The 6,000-nt window shown below is 44.8% G+C and overlaps 1 long non-coding RNA gene across 1 annotated transcript; it reads left to right on the top strand.

The window, feature by feature from the left end:
• The first annotated feature begins 552 nt into the window (after window positions 1–552).
• On the top strand, window positions 553–2,079 carry LOC134441031 (uncharacterized). Its single transcript, XR_010033083.1, has 3 exons — window positions 553–631; window positions 929–1,034; window positions 1,997–2,079. It is a non-coding gene; the product is annotated as an uncharacterized LOC134441031 (long non-coding RNA).
• The last annotated feature ends 3,921 nt before the right edge of the window (window positions 2,080–6,000 follow it).

The raw sequence follows: 6,000 nt of genomic DNA, 5'->3' as shown, positions 1-6,000 counted from the left end.
AATTCTAACCTTTGCCAGAGAGGGACACGTGTGCACTGAAGTGGTGAAAAAGAGACCTACGAACAAGCCAACTAGCACAATCAAGTAAGCCCTTGCACATCAGTGCTAGGGGGGGCACAGAGCCACAAATATTCAGACTAACAGCTCTGACATAGACAAAGGCATAAATACACACAGTGTCACTTGTCAGTGGAGGGGGTGAAACGCTCAGAATCTACACATGAAGTGGCACACTTCAAAAAGAAATGTTGCTGTTGGAAATATAGTGTGGCTCTGTGACCAAAATTCATTGAAGGAGTTCAAGCTTGCAAGAGTGGTCAAGGTGATCGCTCCAAATGCGTTGTCCAGGATGTCCATATGAAATTCCCCCCAAATGGATGTGCTCATGTGAAGATTCCAAAGCAAACCAAAAGTCCTGGGGACCCACAGGGTACCCCACTGTATCGGGATGTATGACAGCTCATCATCCTCCTCCCAGTAGAGGAACAAGTTAGCAGAAACCAGCTCGCCTGATGGGTGCGATCTTCCCATGTCGCGCCATGCCAAGATCGAGTGGGAGGTGTCGCGGTGGTCCATGCCTGAGCACGGGCTTGCTTTGATTGACAGCCTCAGTCGTTTTACGCTGTATTGTGTGAGTAAAAAAGCCAAGATAACATTTGTTGACGTTAAGGGTATTCTCTTAGATTAAAAACATTAAGTACTGTACTTTCAGTATCACATTGTTGTCTGATGAATACGGAGAAGACTAAAAGATCTACCTGTATTTTGATGGCCCTGTCTGTGTCTCTCTCTCTCTCTCTCCCTCGCTCTCGCTCGCTCGCTCTCGCTCTCGCTCGCTCGCTCTCTCTCGCTCTCGCTCGCTCGCTCGCTCGCTCTCTCTCTCTCCCTCTCTCTCTCTCCCTCTCTCCCTCACTGTCTCACCATACAGCTTGTCATCTGCATCTTCTCCGTGATGGATGAGGGGAGGAGGAACGGATCCATGGGCTCCGCTCCCATGGCCATTGGCTTCTGTCACCATGGCACACCTCATGAGAGTGAGTCTCACACACACTCACATTCCTCCCCCTTTCTCTTAGCATATAAACAGGTGTCAAAATAGGGGGACTAACTGGACTGAGTCACCACAGTCAATGCAAATCAATGGAGATCACTCCCACCTCTGTCCAAAACTGGACTAAAACTGTGTGAATATGAAGTGACAAGTTGAATCAAGGACCAGATGTAAAATATTTAGCCTGACATAGCCTGAGTCGATAAAGTACATTCTAAGATCAGTTTATATTGATTGTGTAGTTATTTAGCAACACACTTCAAACATTGTCCTTGTATAGTGTGTTGATGGGAATTTTCACATTATTAAGCATTTTTGACAGGGCTTCCCAACTACTACTTTGGCTAGAGGGGCAAATATTTATTTCCCCTGCAAAGACGACAAATATAATTAATATGATATTCTTTGGGATTATATTCTTAGAATATCAAAAAGAAAACCTGGAAATTACACTTGTCTCTGTGTTAGAATACACCTGCCTTTAATTTACAGACTGATCATGTCGTTATATGGTCCCTTGATGATTTTGTTGGTTTGTCAACTGATACATATTATTCTCACTGTGTAAGGGGGCCCCACAGTGATTTGGTTTTACATAAGCCTGTTAATAATATATAAAGGGGATCCATTAGAGCTGGTTGAACATGGGGAATTTTGTGCTTCACCCCTGTACATAAACATACATTCACAAGAATTTCCTTTAGTTTGATTAAGGTTCATTTCTGTGACACCTGTGCATCGATGAAGGCAGAACCTTGAAATGTCTGCTCAACTCTGCTGTCACAAAAAAACCTTTCAATGTGCAAACCTCACCCTTGAACTGTTCTGTTTGGGTCCACACACATGCTCATTTCTCCACACATCCAGAGTGGGACAATATCTTGCTTCCTTACTTTTTTACATTAAAGCTAATACTCAACTCTGAACACTATTTGTTTGTTTCAGATGTTCTACACTGGAGCTGAAATGAACCCTGACAAATCCTTCACCCCTGCGATGTTCAAGAGGAACTTCATGAACCACTGGGTAAGAGAAAATATATACATTACAAACAATGGGAGGGTATAAGCATCATGTTTTTAAACTACTTTTAGGTCACATATAGATGTATGTGATCTGCACTGTTGATGTGTCAAGAAGTATTCAATTAAATTAAGTATTACATTGTGTAATGGTGTTTTGCAGTATGCGACATGCACTGCATATATCTTAAGATTGTTCTGTCTTGCTCTGATGTCTCTGCAGCTCACATGTAACTATAATATGGTTTTCTGTTCTTCCCTCCTACAGGTGTTCTGGGTGGGTCCATGTATCTGTGGTGTTATGGGCCGTCATGTACGACTTCATGCTCTTCCCCAGCATTTGTGGCCTGGCCGAGAGGGGAGCCAATCAAGCTCAAGACCCAGGCCCTATACCGTAACCCTGCCACCAAGCCAGGGGATGCAGGGGCCAGCCAGACTTGTTATATAGCAGCCCCCTACCTCCAGCAACCCAGCAATCCAGCTCTCCTCCTCCAACCTCCCCCCACCCCATCACTAACAACCAGCAACCCCAATAATCAGACTAACATCTGCCCTATCCAAGCCCCCCGCCTCCATCATGGACATAGTTTGTTAGTATGATGTGTGTGTATGTATGTATCTGTGTACTTCGCTCACACTAATTCTACCCATTGCCACAGAACTGAAATGGCGAAAACCAGATCTACGAACAAACCAACTAGCACAATCAAGATAGCCCTTGCACATCATTGCTGGGGCGGGGGGCACAGAGCCACTAACATTGAGACTAACAGCACTGACCTAGACAAAGGCATAAATACAGTGTCACTTGCCAGGGGAGGGGGAGGGTGGCGCTCAGAATCTTCACTCATGAAAGGGGTGAGCTAGAACAGTCACCTTGGAAATACATTTTTTCATTACATTTGGTTACCAGTATGATCTCAACAGTTTTGTTTTTCATTTCTTTTGTTTTCTACAATACAAGATGTGGATGTTTGATACATGTGTGTGTCGGGGGGGTTACTGAATGTTCACTGCAGCTTTTTATTTTGGGCTTATATCATTACAAATCATGCATGTGTTTGTGTTAGTGTGTTTGAGAGTGAGTGTGGGCCAGTGCAAGTGGTTTGTGTGTATAGAACGTGTATGGTGTGTGTGACGTGTGCAGACTGCTGCTACTGTTGGTGGTGGAGTTCTAGACTTGGACTGTGCATTGTTCTGAACTGCAATTGGGTGTTGTGCCTTCAGCTGACCTCGGTGAGTACTGCATTGAATGTTTTCTTCTGCATTCTAGTGACATTGTCTCTTGTTTGTTTAGCAACGTCTTTAACTGACTTTGTTGGCCACAGAAGGAACTGCACACCGCATTGCCACTTGGAACTTCAGTTAGGTCTTCAGGACTGGCCTGATGTCTGCTATGTTCACAGCACCTGGAATGCATCACCAATCTCTGTCAATGCTGCTCTGGATTATGCCAGCTCTGTTTCCGTTGAGGGTTTGGCATCCCTAACTTTCATGCTGTATGGCACCTAAGATGGTCTGGCTGTCAACTAGGTGATGCCACTTCTTGACTTCTATTCGGCAGTGCTTGTGGAAGTAGTTCTTCATCCATGCAGCATACTTGTGGAAGTAATTCTTCATCCGTGCAGCAAAGACTGCTCCGCACATCTTCACCTTGACACTGTCACCGTTGTGGTCAAGTGTGTTCAGCTTGGCCTTTGCCTCAACCACCCTTACAATGACACCATGGATGGAGATCCACTGCAGGTAGAGTAGAGTAGAGTAGAAGCTTGACTTAACAGCTCTCTTCTGCTGTTTGTTCTTTCACTCTGTCTCCCAGCAAGTTCTGGCCGAGGCACATTTCTTTCTTCTTCTTGGAGAAATTGATCTCCGCTCACATCTGAGATTGGTGGTGAACTCTTGGTACTGTGCGGTCGTAGTAACCCGGGAGGCCAGTCCTGATGTCCTGGCTGGGGGTTCCGAGTGGCGGTTGGGTCCGTGGTTCCTTCGGCTTCCTTGGGGGGGGTGGCCAGCAGGGTCAGTTGAATGCCTTACTGCGCAGACGTGAGGCGGTGCTGCTGGAGTGTAGAGGAAAGGCGTACAGTGTAGTGCTCACCCGGGCTCAGCTGGGGGCAGAGCACCTGGTTGTCGTCTGGGACGGCGCATGGTCTGGATCATGAGCTCCGCCGACAGCAGTGGCAGTGTTCAGCGTGTTTGACAAGGGGTGTGGGCCTGTGTGAGTGGTTTTTGTGTGTGTGTGTGTATATGCGTTAGTGCATGCGTGTGTGCGTTACTGTGTGTGCGCGTGCGTTACTGCATGTGTGTGTGCGTGCGCTACTGTGTGTGTGTGTGTGTGTTACTGTGTGTGTGTGCGTTACTGTGTGTGTGTGCGTTGCTGTGTGTGTGTGTGTGTGTTACTGTGTGTGTGTGTGTGTGTGTGTGTGTTACTGTGTGTGTGTGTGTATGCGTGTTACTGTGTGTGTGTGCGTTACTGTGTGTGTGTGCGTTACTGTGTGTGTGTGTGTTACTGTGTGTGTGTGTGTGTGCGTGTTACTGTGTGTGTGTGCGTGTTACTGTGTGTGTGTGTGTGCGCGTGCGTTACTGTGTGTGTGTGTGTGCGTGTTACTGTGTGTGTGTGTGTGCGTGTTACTGTGTGTGTGTGTGTGCGTGTTACTGTGTGTGTGTGTGCGCGCGCGTGCGTTACTGTGTGTGTGTGCGTGTGTGCGTGCGTGCGTGCGTGCGTGCGTGTGTGTGTGCGTGTGTGCGTGCGTGCGTGCGCGCTACTGTGTGTATGCGTTACTGTGTGCGTGTGTGAGAGAGAGAGACTGAGATTGAGCTTTTTATTTTATCAAATACCAAAAAATGCTTTTGTTCGTTTTGCAGATCATTTTTCTGATTTGTATTAAAATAGGTTTGCCCTCCAACAACTGTATTATTTGCTATGATATTAAATTGACTTGGATTTTGTGTGATGGGTCGTGGTTTTTTTTCTTATTTGTGGTGAAGAATCACAGAGAAGATTTTTTTTCAGAGACTGAAGTCTGAATATCTCAGTCCATACACCACAGACTGGCATACCGCATTTCTCTTATTTTTTTAAATTGCATACTTTTGAAGGGAAAAGATAAAATACTATTTCATTACGCAGATAAAACAATTCAGGACACAACACTTAAAACAGTTTTTTCTTCTTTTCCTGAAGAAGTTGAATCGTGTCAGCATTGTAGTGAATCAAAACTTGGCATAGCAGAACTGACAAAAACACACACACACGTCTCTTGTCAGTACATTGTCATCTCTGGTTTAATTAGCATGTCCCTCTCCAGTCAATGTAATGCATGGCAAAGGGTAAAGTGACAGTGTATTTGCTCAATCTAGTGGATGTTTTGGGAGAAACGGGCCAAGACATTTTACCCCACTACACTGGCTTGACCAAAGAAGTAGACATTGTTTATAACCATGGAGGGACAAAAAGTTGTTCGTTTTCTTTTTTATTAAATGGCTTGGTGTTGCATATTCATGTTTTGTTCTGCAGCTAAGTATGAATCAAGTAGTCTCCTCCTTGGAAATGCAGTCCTTTCCTTGAGTGGTTCCTGTAGAGTAGACACAAGACAAACATGCATTGAGTCACAGTATGGCCAGAGTAGGTATTGCAACTATGCTGCTCATTGAAACTGTGGTCATTATAGTAAATATTAGTTTATTACTGAGTACATATTCATGAAAAGATCATATTTGGCAATAGGCAGCAAAGAACAGCAAGTTTAGCAGCAAAAATGTTAACATTTGTGAATGAGCATCACTAATTCTGGAAATAAGATACGAAAATATTACACAGTGCACCTTTATTGTCATATACCAATAATCTTAATTTTTTCCACAGCAAACTCTGGTGTGAATGTATGGATAAAAATGGCGTCTATGTGGCATGCTTGCACCACATGCAAG

The sequence above is a fragment of the Engraulis encrasicolus genome, chromosome 24 (assembly GCF_034702125.1).
Source record: "Engraulis encrasicolus isolate BLACKSEA-1 chromosome 24, IST_EnEncr_1.0, whole genome shotgun sequence".
NCBI lineage: Eukaryota > Metazoa > Chordata > Actinopteri > Clupeiformes > Engraulidae > Engraulis > Engraulis encrasicolus.
Note: the sequence above shows the minus strand (reverse complement) of the source record. Positions and strands in the feature narration are given on the sequence as shown.